We start from the raw sequence: 13,986 nt of genomic DNA on the forward strand, positions 1-13,986 counted from the left end.
AATTCCAACTTTAATCTCAAACTCTACATTTGACAGTTTTAAATTCCAACTTTAATCTCATACTCTAAATTTTAAAGTTTTAAATGTGTTCCGTCAATGTACCATTTAAATAGCATGGTAAATGATTGTTAATATGTTAAAATGCTTGTTTTCTTTATCTGACAGCAGACAGTAACATAAAAGAGGTAACACTTTACAATTAGGTTCATTAGTTAATGTATTATCTAACATGAACTAACCATGAGCAATACATTTGTTACTGTTACATTAATCTTTGTTAATGTGAGTTAAGAATAATACATCTGTTTGATGATGTTAGATCACAGTGCATTAACTAACATCAAGATTTTAATAAAGTATTAATAAATGTTGAAATTAACAAAGATTAATAAATGCTGTAGAAGTGCAGTTCATTATAAGTTTATGTTAACTAATGGTATCTATAACTAATTAACGTTATTGCAAAGTGTTGACATGAAAGCTTGTACAGGTTATGATGGGGTATTATTGCACAACTCCAATTTTCAGCATTCCTGCCTTTGAGAATGGACGTTTGGGAAATATACTAGGCCAGGATATCAAGGAAGATATATCGGTGTATTTTATATATTGTTCTGTGAGGTTGAACCTGAGGGCTAAACCTATGGATCTAGAGTTCTCAGCATTAGCTTGGCACGGGATAAATTAAATGCATCTTGCTAGAAGTTCAGACTTTTCCTGTTATACAGTTGCAATAGATGCTGGGCATCATGATTAGTGACTCAGTGGTTGGTTGCATAAATATTTCAGAGCTGAACCGGCGGTTCGAGGGGCGTCTGGCCTTTACTTTAACAAAGCACTCAAAGGACATGGTGGATGGAGCGCCCTGCGTTATTTAGAGCCGTCCCTTCAGGCTCTGGGACAGAAAGCAGAGGTCAGTGGATGATCTTTCACACAAATAACCACTCTTTGGGTTTCATGATTCTTTAAACATGCTCTTCTTACACAGTTGCAGTGCCTCAGAATCCAGAAGCATTCCATATGGAATCCTGACAGCGGGATCAGAGATTCCTGCTCATCCTGGTGTGTTTGTGAGTGTCATTTTCCGGTGCTGCAGTAATATGCGCTGACTGGCAATGGAATGAAACTACTAGATTCATTGAATTTCATCTATAAACACCAGGGGTATGTTGGATTTATAACTGAATTTAAAGTTTTTTTTTTAGTTCTATTTAAATATTTATTGCTGTGGTCAAAGCTGTATTCTCAGCATCATTGTTCTTCAGTGTCAGATGGCCATTTAGAAATCATTAGGGATGCACGATATATCGGCTACCATATCAGTATCGGCCGATATATGTTCATTTTTAATGTTATCGTTATCGGAATGAGAAGAAAATTGGTCTGAAATATATTAAAGCCAATAAACTGTAAAAAAAATGTGTTCAATTTACGGTAAAATACCGGCAGCTGTGGTTGCTAGAACTTTACCGTATAAAATACGGTAGCAAGTTTTACGGTAACAAGGTTTTACAGACTTAACTTAAATTTACAGAAATAAATCGTATTTTATTATCTGATATACTGTTAAATTATCAGAATGAGAAGAAAATTGGTCCGAAATATATTAAAACAATAAACTGTAAAAAAAAAAAATGTGTTCAATTTACGGTAAAATACCGGCAGCTGTGGTTGCCAGAACTTTACCGTAAAAAATACGGTAGCAAGTTTTTACGGTAACAAGGTTTTACAGACATAACTTAAATTTACAGAAATAAACCGTATTTTATTATCTGATATACTGTTAAATTATCGGATGAGAAGAAAATTGGTCCGAGATTTATTAAAGCCAATAAACTGTAAAAAAAAATGTGTTCAATTTACGGTAAAATACCGTCAGCTGTGGTTGCCAGAACTTTACCGTATAAAATACGGTAGCAAGTTTTTACAGTAACAAGGTTTTACAGACATAACTTAAATTTACAGAAATAAACCGTATTTTATTATCTGATATACTGTTAAATTATCGGAATGAGAAGAAAATTGGTCCGAAATATTTTAAAACAATAAACTGTAAAAATAAATGTGCTAAATTTACGGTAAAATACCGGCAGCTGTGGTTGCCAGAACTTTACCGTATAAAATACGATAGCAAGTTTTTACGGTAACAAGGTTTTACAGACATAATTTAAATTTACAGAAATAAACCGTATTTTATTATCTGATATACTGTTAAATTATCAGAATGAGAAGAAAATTGGTCCGAGATATATTAAAGCCAATAAACTGTAAAAAAAAAAAAATGTGTTCAATTTACTGTAAAATACCGGCAGCTGTGGTTGCCAGAACTTTACCGTATAAAATATGGTAGCAAGTTTTTACGATAACAAGGTTTTACAGACATAACTTAAATTTACAGAAATAAACCGTATTTTATTATCTGATATACTGTTAAATTATCGGATGAGAAGAAAATTGGTCCGAGATTTATTTAAGCCAATAAACTGTAAAAAAAAATGTGTTCAATTTACGGTAAAATACCGGCAGCTGTGGTTGCCAGAACTTTACCGTATAAAATACGGTAGCAAGTTTTTACGGTAACAAGGTTTTACAGACATAACTTAAATTTACAGAAATAAACCGTATTTTATTATCTGATATACTGTTAAATTATCGGATGAGAAGAAAATTGGTCCGAGATTTATTAAAGCCAATAAACTGTAAAAAAAAATGTGTTCAATTTACGGTAAAATACCGGCAGCTGTGGTTGCCAGAACTTTACCGTATAAAATACGGTTGCAAGTTTTTACAGTAACAAGGTTTTAAAGACATAACTTAAATTTACAGAAATAAACCGTATTTTATTATCTGATATACTGTTAAATTATCAACCAATTGAAGTATTAAAGTCTGTTTTAAACCATTGTAATACAATCACAGCAGTGATGAGACACATGATATATGGAAGCTCACAATGCAGCTCTTCCACAAGAGTCTTAATATTAATATATAGAAGCTGCACTGTGTGATTCATACAAATAGTAAACACCATCATGGTAACACACATGAAATTTTAAAAAGGCAATAAACATTAATTTAACAACATTAAATCTCACATAAAACCCTAATGTACGTAACAGATTAGAAAAAGACTAAGCAAACTATGAAGAAACAAGCTATTTCAACAAAAATATACATCAAATGCGAAGCGCCACACAGGGAATTGTGGGAATGTCAATTTACGGGTTTTCACTGTAAATTATACAATGAGTTGTTCGTTTTCACTTTAAAAACTGTACATTTAACGGTATTTTACAGTAAAATTACATAATTTGCCATTAGATCTATCACAGTTATTTACCGTATATAGTAAAGAAAGGTTCTGTTTACCAATTAACAGTTTTACACTGTAGCAATTTTACAGTCTTTTACGGTTAAAATCACGATAATTTTTTACAGTGAAATTATTTCCTTCAGCTAAAATGGTTTTGAATTGCTTGAAATATGATTGGGAAAAGGCAAATACAATGAAATGGGATATGTGCAGTGCAAATCTGTCATAAGCTACATAAAATGTTTTGAAAACATTATAATTGTGTGCTTGGGACATGGATTTTAATGGTGAGACTTTTTTCTTTTTAAAATCAGGCTCTCCAAAATTAAATTATATAAAAATTAGCGTTTAGATTTATCGACCGATATATCGGTCATCGGCTTTCAAATAGAAATAATTATCGGTTATCGTATCGGATACAATTTTGTTATCGGTGCATCCCTATAAATCATTAATATGAATATTTGCTGCTCAAGAAACATTTCTGATTATTATCAGTGTTGAAAACACATACATTTTTATATAATTGTTTATTTATAGGCTATTGCATATTTATATATATATATATATATATATACTTAAACCTTTATATATAGGATCAGGGTCAACGACCACTTCATTTCGCAAAATTTCATTTAATTCACTGTGGTTGACCAATCACAACACATTTATCCAACTGACCAATCAGAGCCCATTGTGTTTTTCAGAAGGAGGGGCTTCATAGACACAAGAACTAAACAGAGCGTTACTGACAGACTGGGAAGAGAGGAGCTGCAACAATGGATAATATGTGAAAAATAATGTGTTTTTGAACATTCAAGCATAACTAGTTCTAGTAGATGCCAAAAACAACATCAAGACTATTTAAGGCTTCTTTAAATATTATCTGTGTTTCGGGTTTCACCACATCAATAGTTAAACTTTACAGCTTTTACTAACAAAGTGTAAATAAACTTTTAATTGTTGTGCCTACACACACATTTTATAACTCATAAGCTCATTTTTTACCTTGTGGACTCCACAGGAATGGTGTCTTCTGTCAGCGGGACGCCCAGAGGTGAGCTGGCAACATCCACACAGCGTATAGACAGTGTAAATAAACCCTCTCGCTGACATTTCTGGTGATGTATGCATCCCGTTGTCGGCTGTACAGCGTGATAAATGGTGTCTGTTTTATATTTAATAAGCTTTTGGGAATAATGAGATATGGTTGTGGATATGCTGGATTGTATGTGTGGGACGCCCCCCACCTACCGTCTGTCAATTTAATCTGGAAAGATGAATTTTGTCAGTAGTTATTGATGTGTCCGGCACTGAGACATTGATGCAGCACAGAGTTATAATCAACTGCCATACATCAATACACAGATTCAACACGCACTGCAAAATACTATATTGATAACTGTATTTACATTTATTTTACACAGACAAAACTTTCAAAGATTAAGTCGCAGACCTTTCATACTTACAAGGAACTATTTCAACTATTTTTTAAATAAATTAACAATGAGAATATTTTTAAATTGAATTAAAATTCAAGTATGAATTAATAATGAATATTTGTCAGATATTTTAAATTGCATTTGTCAGATTTGTTTTATTCAAATGAAACTCTTGTCTCACAACATGCCGGTTTGGTTCAAGGCTTAAAGCTCTTATTGATGAGTGTTTTTTTTCCTTAAAGATTAATGAATTGAGAAATACTTCAGAAATCAAGGTTGATGAAAAAGTGAAGGGTTAATGTTGGGCTCTATTCATTTTGTCCAACTGTGTGTCAGCTTGACAAATGAAAAACGCTATTTTTTTTGCTAATGTAATTGGACAGTTGATGATTGTGAATGTCATTCAGTTTAACTTTATTTTAAACATAGCCACCAAAGAGTCCATATTAACATAGTTTATTCACATCATAACTGCATTCATCCATCACTCCCATGGCTGTTTTTCTCCTGTCTGTTAGCAATACGCAGAGTTTGAACTGAAGAGTGTGTTTAATACACGGTGATTTGTTTAAATAAGGATGAAATTAGTCTCTGTAGGAAACTGCTAGCCTCATCCTGAGAAGTTAGACATGCAAAGTCACTGGTGAGTGTGACAGTTTGCATTTTTTAAAGTGTGTGTGTGTGAGAGAGAGTAACTTCTGTTGTTATTGTTCCTTTAGAAAAGGACAACCATCTGCTCCCAACAACTGCTGTGCGTGTCAGAGAGAGCGAGAGACGCGGACAGATGAAGAGCTGAAAGTGACGCTGGATGTGCGGTGTTGTCGAGAACAGGCCGAAACTAGTGTACTTAGGATTGATATGTAGAATTATGAGTCTTTATACATATATATATATATATATATATATATATATATATATATATATATATATGAAGAGTTCAGATGCAAAAGCCTCTAAGTGCCATTTGAAATTTTCTTCTAGAATGATAATTTTTATCAAGCTTGTATATTTAAGTTCAGTGATTTCACTTAAATTGCAATGATAATTACCTATTAATAGTTATTTAAGTGAAATTACTAAACTTAAATAAAAAAGTTTGATAAAAATCATCATTAAAGAAGAAAATTTCAAATGGCATTTAGAGGCTTTTGCATCTGAACTCTTCATATATACAATAAAAAATTATATTCTAGGAAAAAGGGGATCGTCATGTTTGCGGATTCCTGCGGATTAATTTTATTATTAATAATGATATTATTATTATTATTATTATTATTTAATAATAATAATAATAATTATTATTATATAATAATAATTATTATTATTAATAATAATAATAATAATCACCCAAGAAACCTTAAATATGCTCAACTCATGGTGAATAATGTGTCCTGTAATTTAAAAGTGGTTCTGGATTAGTTTTAGTCGTTCTCCTAATTCCTCAGACTCATTCACAGCTAATCCAAACTTGATTCAGTTCAGTCCTGCGAGCGGAAACAAGCGTGACCTGATCCCGCGCTTTACCTCACAGATATCACAGCTTTGCCCATTTCTATTTCCATCCGGCAAGCCCGACAGGTTTGATATCAGCGAGGCATAAAACAGGCCACTGCGCTTCATCTGAGCCGTGGATTTACAACACGAGGCTTCACCTCACAGTGTGAGACATGAAAGAGATGATCCCTTATTTAAGACCTGAGCTGTGCCGTACAGTATCGTCCCGGGCAGATCAAACTCTTTTTCATGCATAAATTACTGGGTTTTTGGTCCTCGTTGAAAACATGATGCAACCAACAACAATCATGTTGTGAAGTGTGTCGTTTGTACGCGGATGAGTGAAGAGAGATGGAGGTTTTTTCTTTAAAACGGAGGAGAATAAAAATAACTCTGTGGAAGTGGGTTACAGTTCTCAGAAAATAGCGTCAAGTGTGTAAAAGAGGAAGTTGCAAGACGCTTTTTTTACTGTAAAATGTAAAAAAAAAAATAGTAAAATGACACTGTCTCGAGTAAAACATTACTATGTATGTCAGTGGAAGTTAATGACCATATTCATATCTCACAAGACTTTTTTTTTTTTAACAGTTACCGTTTTTATATTGTTTTATTCAGTCGACGAAACAAAAAAAGAATTATGAGGGAAAAAGTAATAGTTGTAAGGAGAGAACTTTTTTTTGTGATGAAACCAACTGTAAAAATGTTCAGTAAAAGAGGAAGTTGTCTGACGCTTTTTACTGTGAAATGTAAAAATATAGTAAAATACCACTGTCTCTAAAATATTACTGATAAATGTATGTCAGTGGAGATTACACACTGTAAAAATGAATATGCTTTATATTATTATTAATTAAATTGAACAAATTGGAATTGAGTAATAATTAATCAAATTATTCCTTAAAAGTTAACCATTTAAAATGAGTAAAGTTTACACCAAAACATTTAACAAAAATATCTGAATAACAGACAGACGTCAAAGATTAATTATTTTATGTTATCTTTATTTTATATTGCCAACATTGAAGACACCTGATGTTAACAAGCAGAATCACTGAAGGAGAAAACCGTAATTTTAAAACAAACACTGATCACCACAATGGTGACTTAAACATACTTTTCTGTTTTTTTGGTTTTACTCATTTTAAATGGTTAACTTTTAAGGAATTAATTTGATTAATTATTACTCAATTCTATTCTTAAATTAAATTAATAATATTGCTTGTAATTGGCTGCCACAATTTTTTGATTAGATAAAGCGCATTCATTTTTACAGTGCAAGACTTTTAATATAAATTCTGACTGAAATAGTCAGATTTGTGAGTCGCAGTTACCGTTTTTATACTTTTTTATTTCCATCTATAAGTCAACAAAAAAAGGAGAAAGGAAAAAAAGTAATAATTGTAGGGGAAAAGTTACTTTTTTTGTGATGAAACCAACTGTAAAAAAGCTTTGATCAATAAGTCATGTTTTCCCAATTTCAAAGTTGCCAATTTCAAAGTTACTCGAAGTCAGTTTAAGTATGATTGCTATAGCCAAATAGATATAGTTAAAGGGTTAAAATTAGTTATAGTTCAAATATAAGGCAGCGTCTGAACTTGAATTCTTGAATTTTAAGACATGATACAAAATAGATGCCATTGAAGGCAAATGTTTACAGTTTTTAAGGGTGTTTATTAATGCAACTATAATTTACAGTAATGGGGTCTTCAAACGCCTCAGATGTAAAGTTATTCGCTGTCAAAGTGACGCCAAAATGAATGGGAGTCAATGGGAATGCTAACGCAAGTGAAGTTCTGCTACAAGATGTCCGGCTTCAACTTCCGGTCGATGGATTATCGACAATCGACTACTGTGGAATTTGACTGAAAACAGCAAGCAAATAGAGGTGAGCTGGCTGAATTAACATCATTTTTTATTCATATCTTTCACATCTACTGCAGTCAGATTGACCGTGGTCACTCTCAATAACACCACTCACATGGCTGTGCACTCGTAATGACAAATTAAAGATGTTAAGAGGCTAAAGGAGGTTTTGAACATGCCCCATTGAAGTCAACAGGGTGAGAATTTTAAAAAGACGATAACATGGTGTAGGCAACACCGATTTTTTTTGTTGTTTTTGTCTGTACTGACAGACAAAATGTACAAAAAAAGGAGCTCAATGTTAAAATTGACCAGAATTCTCCTTTAAAAGCAGATTATAAGTTTATAAAGAGGCTGAATTACAAATAGTTTCGAATGCATTTTAAAAACCTTTCAGACCCACAAACAAAGGCTGAGAGATGCATCATGTTTATTCGTGGGCAGGTCATGTGTTCTGCATCATCATCCGAGTGTTAAATCGATGGAAAATCACCCATGGCATATAACCCAGTGTCAAGCACCACTCATAATTTCCTTCCGAAAACATGAGTCTAGTTTTTCCTGATGTCTTTTGTGCTAATGAATGATCACAGTCTCGGCTGTCGCTTCATGCTCTTTTAGCGTGGTGGTGTCGGGTTGTTTCCACCTCCTCTAGCAGGTTCACGCACACACCATGTGACCTGTGGGAAGCCTGTTTCTTTATCCAGCGGTACTTCACCTCCACTGACAGCCTTTGTGTGTTGGTGTTTCATGAATGATACAGAAAAACAGGCATCACTCTCTCTCTCTCTCTCTCTCTCTCTCTCTCTCTCCATCAGGCTTCAGGGAAAGCACAAATCAGCACCGAAACACATGAAAGCTCAGAACGAAAGGTATTCAGCCGGGACTGTTAACTAATTCATGTCTCTCACGTCCATGTTTTACAGGAACAGCGTTCACACACAGGCGATAGGAAATGAGGTCATTTTCAAACAGGTGCCCCGACGCTCCTGTCAGTCTCCAGAATCAGTGAGAGACAGTTTCTCCTCTGTAGTGACGAGGTGTTTGTTCTTGTGTGCGAGAAACCGCTCCTCTCGTTGTTCTTCTGTCTATCACACATTTTTACAACTGACATTTACATCCACAGAAACTGTTGTTCTTTACACTACAGAGGAATGGCTTACATTGAGGCTGATTATTATTTACCATGGTGCTACAATTTGGCATGTACCATTTTATTTTGATTTTTCATATATAACAACTGTGATGGTATCAGGTCGTAATGGTACTTTGATATACCATGGTATTGATATTAATTTAGTTTTTATGTTAGGGTCCTTTAACAATATCATGGTTCACATCCAAAAAAAAAAGAGAGAAAAAAAAGAGTAAATCTAAATATTGAACATTTAAATTAGCAAAAAATATGTGTGTGTGTGTGTGTGTGTGTGTGTGTATACGTATATACGGTATATATATATATATTCAATTTGTTTTTACATTACAGTACCATCATGAAAAAAAATATTCAATAGACATATACTTATTTATTTATTTATCTCATTCAATTTTTTTATATGTTTCGCACACCAAATCACACATTTATTTCACTGGGCCATCTGTGCAGAGGACAGTATATGAAACTTGATATTTACGTTTTATGAAGATTTTTTATTTTTTTTTTGACTGCAGAAGTTGCTGCTATGGAGGATGATGTTGATGGTGGTTGCTAGGGTGTTGATGGTGGTTTTTAGGGTGTTGATGTTGGTTGCTAGGGTGTTGTTGGTGGTTGTCATGTGGTTTTTAACTGGTTGGGTTATTGGGTTATTACTCTGTGATATTCTTGCTGTTGCTGATATGGAGCATGTTTTGTTGATGGTGGTTGCTAAGGTGTTGATGGTGGTTGCTAGGGTGTTGTTGGTGGTTGCTAAGGTGTTGTTGGTGTTGGTCATGTGGTTTTTAACTGGTTTGGTTAAAAGGAGTTCACCTTTAAGTCTCTGTGATATTCTTGCTGTTGCTGCTATGGAGCATGATGTTGATGGTGGTTGCTAGGGTGTTGATGGTGGTTACTAGGGTGTTGTTGGTTGTCATGTTTTTTTAACTGGTTGGGTTAAAAGGAGTTCACCTTTAAGTCTCTGTGATATTCTTGCTGTTGCTGCTATAGAGCATGATGTTGATGGTGGTTGCTAGGGTGTTGTTGGTGGTTGCTAGGGTGTTGTTGGTGGTTGTCTTGTCATGTGGTTTTTAACTGGTTGGGTTAAGAGGAGTTCACCTTTAAGTCTCTGTGATATTCTTGCTGTTGCTGCTTTGGAGCATGATGTTGATGGTGGTTGCTAGGGTGTTGTTGGTGGTTGCTAGGGTGTTGTTGGTGGTTGTCTTGTCATGTGGTTTTTAACTGGTTGGGTTAAGAGGAGTTCACCTTTAAGTCTCTGTGATTTTCTTGCTGTTGCTGCTTTGGAGCATGATGTTGATGGTGGTTGCTAGGGTGTTGTTGGTGGTTGCTAGGGTGTTGTTGGTGGTTGTCTTGTCATGTGGTTTTTAACTGGTTGGGTTAAGAGGAGTTCACCTTTAAGTCTCTGTGATATTCTTGCTGTTGCTGCTTTGGAGCATGATGTTGATGGGGGTTGCTAGGGTGTTGTTGATGGTTGCTAGGGTGTTGTTGGTGGTTGTCTTGTCATGTGGTTTTTAACTGGTTGGGTTAAGAGGAGTTCACCTTTAAGTCTCTGTGATATTCTTGCTGTTGCTGCTTTGGAGCATGATGTTGATGGGGGTTGCTAGGGTGTTGTTGATGGTTGCTAGGGTGTTGTTGGTGGTTGTCTTGTCATGTGGTTTTTAACTGGTTGGGTTAAGAGGAGTTCACCTTTAAGTCTCTGTGATATTCTTGCTGTTGCTGCTATGGAGCATGATGTTGATGGTGGTTGCTAGGGTGGTGTTGGTGGTTGTCATGTGGTTTTTAACTGGTTGGGTTAAAAGGAATTCACCTTTAAGTCAGCTGGTGTGATAGATTATTTTGCCAATCTCATCTGTGTAGTTATATGCAAACTTTTGATTCATGAACAAAGTAACTGTAGTAAACTTCAGTGTGTATGTAGTGTTCCCAACTCAAGGTTTGATCTAAGAACTAACTGCCTTAGATTACAAAGTAAAATTAGATTTTAAATCCCACATCTTCCCAGATGTGATCTCAGAAGTCATTCATGATTACTGCATCAATATTTAATAGAGCTGGCTGAGGATGATTTACATTTATAACAGTCCTTGGAATCAAGAGATTTAAACTAGGGGTGGGCGATAATAAAAACTCTGATTTTTTGATATGAGAAATTTTAGTTCAAAGTAACGAAACAGTATTATTAATTAAATTTAACAAATTAGAACTGAGTAATAATTAACCAAATTAGTTCCAAATGAGTAAAATGTACAATTATATATATATATATATATATATATATATTAGGCCTGTGCAAAAATTAATTGCGATTAATCGCATCCAAAATAAAAGTCTGTGTTTACATAAAATATTTGTGTGTGCTGTATATAATTATTTTGTATATATAAATACACACACATGCATGTATATATTTAAGAAAATGTATTATTCATATATAAAATATTTATATTTATATAATATAGATTATGTATTTATAAATATATACAGAATTTAAGCGCAAATAATTCTTAAATATATACATGCATGCATAGGTATTTATATATACAAAATAATTATATACAGCACACACAAATATATTATGTAAACACAGACTTTTATTTTGGATGCGATTAATCGCAATTAACTTTTGCACAGCCCTAATATATATATATATATATATATATATATATTGGCATAACAGACAGACGTCAAAGATGAATTAAGAACTCTTTATTTTATATTGCCAACACTGAAGACACCTGATGTTAACAAGCAGAATCACTGAAGGAGAAAACCATCATTTTAAGTCACCATTATGGTGATCAGTGTTTGTTTTAGTGGGTTCTTGACCCTTAAATCATTAACTTTAAATGTTGTTTGGCTGCTGTATCTGAGTTATAACAGCAAAATGAACAAATAGAAAAGGTGATCTGATGGTGTTGGTTATGTTTTAACCTTTTGACCTGAATCACTGAACTCATATAGAGCCTAATTTTTAGGTTTACTTTATTAATTATAGCGGTGCTGTCCTTGTACAGCGTAATATTTGTAGCCTTTTCAATGAAATCCAAATGATCAATTTAAAAAAAAAAATATATATATATATATATTTTTATGTTGGCACATACGTAGTTATTGTGTTATTTCATCTCATTTCTATTTTTAAAAATAAAAAAAACGAAGCAAATTACAAACAATGGGACAAATGCAATATAACAAAAATACGAATTCAACAAATTTTGATTTTCTGTTGAATTAGTACAGAAATGTCATAATCAAATAATAAATAATAATTGTGCATAGTCATCACTGTATGAATTAAATATATATTCTTATTAAAGCTAAATAGAGTCAAGAGCTAAGTTATTTTCTCTTTTGTTTGATCCGCAGTAATGACACGGAGCGTCAGGTTTATTAGTCTGCTGTCACTTTAAGACCAAACGCACTGATCCATTATTCTGTTCCACATCCGGTTTACACCTTTGAGACATAACCAGCTGTGTTTACATGAATACTCCACACGATTTCAACATAACAGCGTGTGTATTCGACCAGTCAAGTGTGATTAGATGTGAATGAGAAACTGGCCTTCTGATGGATCTTTCTGTGCTTAGATTTTGAATGCGTCTCAATGGAGGATTTGTCTTCCTGAACCGTCACATACAGAATAACCAGAGAAAAGTACATTTGCTTTTTCACACTTCCCTGATGTTTCCAGATCCTCCATGACGCCGAGAACCTTGCGCTGTACTGCCTATATTTAATTCCTCTTGTCCTCCATTTCCCTCCAGTTTTTCCTGAATGAAAGCCCTGACATGTCATGCACGTTCACGGTGACCCGCTGCTGCGCTAGCAGGCTATTCACGCGGCAGACAAACACTCCCGGACCCATTCAGAAACGCGGCGTGTGTGTGAGTCACATCTTAATACACAGCCGTGTAGAAGAGCTTCACCCAGCAGTCTTCAGTTCTTATTACATCTCACGGATTTCCTTCTTGAAGGCCAGATTGTTTTCCTCCCATCTGCTTCTGACATTTTCATAAAAAAGAGCCCTGCACTTGTTGCGTGATTAGCGCGCGACTGTGCCAAATTTAGCGCTGATTTCCATTCTATACTCTAAATAAGTGGTATTGACCGTCATGTGTTCTTTAATGATCGGCTAGCCTTTTCTTTTCAATCAGAGGCTTCCCAGTAAGTGATTGTTGGAGGGTGACATCAGATAGTTAAAGCATGCTCCGGTGAACACGTCACCCTCTTCCTCTTTTTCTTTCAGACGGAAAGGTAATTCATTTTGCGGTAAATGAGCAACGGTCCGTTGGTGTGTCCAGCCATTGTGTTGAGTGTGAAACTGTTACAGACCTTTAATTAGGAGCATAAAAGCCTCGCTCGGCCGTCCTTTTATGGGACGTATAGCCATGCAGACCGGCTGGAATTCAATTGCGTTTGAATTAAAATGGTTTTGCACACCATGAATGTTTTATTTCACTGGGCCATCTGTGGGGAGGACATTATATGAAACTAGATATTTAGGTTTTATGACTGCAGAAGTTGCTGCTATGGAGCATGATGTTGTTGGTGGTTGCTAGGGTGTTGTTGGTGGTTGTCATGTGGTTTTTAACTGGTTGGGTTAAAAGGAATTCACCTTTAAGTCTATGTGATATTCTTGCTATTGCTGCTATGGAGCATGATGTTGATGGTGGTTGCTAGGGTGTTGTTGGTGGTTGCTAGGGTGTTGGTGGTTGTCA

The 13,986-nt window shown here is 34.5% G+C and overlaps 1 long non-coding RNA gene across 1 annotated transcript; it reads left to right on the forward strand.

Annotated features, from left to right (window-relative positions):
• Window positions 1-311: 311 nt before the first annotated feature.
• On the forward strand, window positions 312-4,802 carry LOC148981936 (uncharacterized). Its single transcript, XR_016150644.1, has 3 exons — window positions 312-913; window positions 989-1,164; window positions 4,338-4,802. It is a non-coding gene; the product is annotated as an uncharacterized LOC148981936 (long non-coding RNA).
• The last annotated feature ends 9,184 nt before the right edge of the window (window positions 4,803-13,986 follow it).

This window comes from Pimephales promelas, chromosome 3 (assembly GCF_988280905.1).
Source record: "Pimephales promelas chromosome 3, fPimPro1.hap1.1, whole genome shotgun sequence".
Taxonomy (NCBI): Eukaryota; Metazoa; Chordata; class Actinopteri; order Cypriniformes; family Leuciscidae; genus Pimephales; species Pimephales promelas.